The 1,170-nt window shown below is 50.4% G+C and overlaps 1 protein-coding gene across 2 annotated transcripts in view; it reads right to left on the bottom strand.

Annotated features, from left to right (window-relative positions):
* PLD3 (phospholipase D family member 3) overlaps positions 1 to 1,170 on the bottom strand; it is an 18,347-nt gene that overhangs the window by 13,888 nt on the left and 3,289 nt on the right. The window lies entirely within an intron of this gene.

The raw sequence follows: 1,170 nt of genomic DNA, 5'->3' as shown, positions 1-1,170 counted from the left end.
TTCTTAGCTGTCTCTCTAGTCCTTGTGACACTTGTTTTATATACAGTGATAATCAGCTTGTGTTCTAAGCCCAGAACAGGTGGAGCAGGAGCAGGTCATGGCTTTTCAACGTGAGAGTAAAATTCAAGGTTGATTCAAGCCATCTGAGTGCAAAGGAGGGTGGGGGCCGCTTAGCTGCTGAAGCACACGTGAAGCACCGGACAGGCCACACGCCAGGAAACACCCACAAACCCATGGACCTCCCATGTGGCTCAAACTGAAATGTTCTCGTGTTTAAAGGAGCCAATTTTCCCTTGATCATGCAGGCCTCTTTGGACTGAACAATCAACTGTCTGTGGTTAAGTCTACAGAAAACAAAACAGAGCATTGGTTTTGTAAACTTTTTTGTTTTTGTTTTTAGCAGTAGAATCTTTATTTCAAAAGACTCCTCCCTAGAAGGTGCCTCGCCTGAAAAACAATTAAATAGGTCAAAATAAAACCAATAAAACCCATCATGAATGGTGAATACTTCTGATTTGGAATTCAAAGTCTAAGCTGTCCCCTCCCTGTTCAAAACCCCTCTGTGGGTTCCCACTGCCTTCAGGACAAAGTGCCATGCCCTCTAGGGACCCCACCATTGCAGATCCAGGTTCCCCTCTGACACCAAAGCCACCTCCAACTCTCACCTCCTCCCTGAACTCCAGTCTGGAAGTCTCATGGCCTTCTAGATACCTCCCTCAAGGTGTCCCCAACCCCCTTACACCGCTATGTCCCCAACTCTCCTTAGCATCTCTCCCAAATCTGCTCCTCCTCTGGGCCCCCATTTCAAGGACAGCCGTCCTACCCATCCTTCAGGTCTCACCCTGTGTGCCAGCTCCTCCAGAAATCCCTCCCTGACTCCGAGGGAGCCCCCGGCTTCATCCTAGACCCCCCATGTGTCTCCTTGGCCTCCTGAGGGTCTCTCCCACCCACCCCTAATCTCTCTCACCCCCTCCCTTATCTCTCCCATGGCTTCAACCTGGACTCTCTGGCCACCTCCTTTCCAGCCTTCACTCAACCCTTTCCAATCCCCTCAGAGTTTGACTTGCCTTTCCATCCCCACTCAAACTCCCCGTGGCCCCAGTGTCCTCACTGTGGATCTGAGTCTGAACGATCTTTCCGAATAACTTACTCTCCCCGTCCTTGATGACC

This window comes from Myotis lucifugus, unplaced genomic scaffold (assembly GCF_000147115.1).
Source record: "Myotis lucifugus unplaced genomic scaffold, Myoluc2.0 scaffold_185, whole genome shotgun sequence".
NCBI classification, from domain to species: Eukaryota; Metazoa; Chordata; class Mammalia; order Chiroptera; family Vespertilionidae; genus Myotis; species Myotis lucifugus.
Note: the sequence above shows the minus strand (reverse complement) of the source record. Positions and strands in the feature narration are given on the sequence as shown.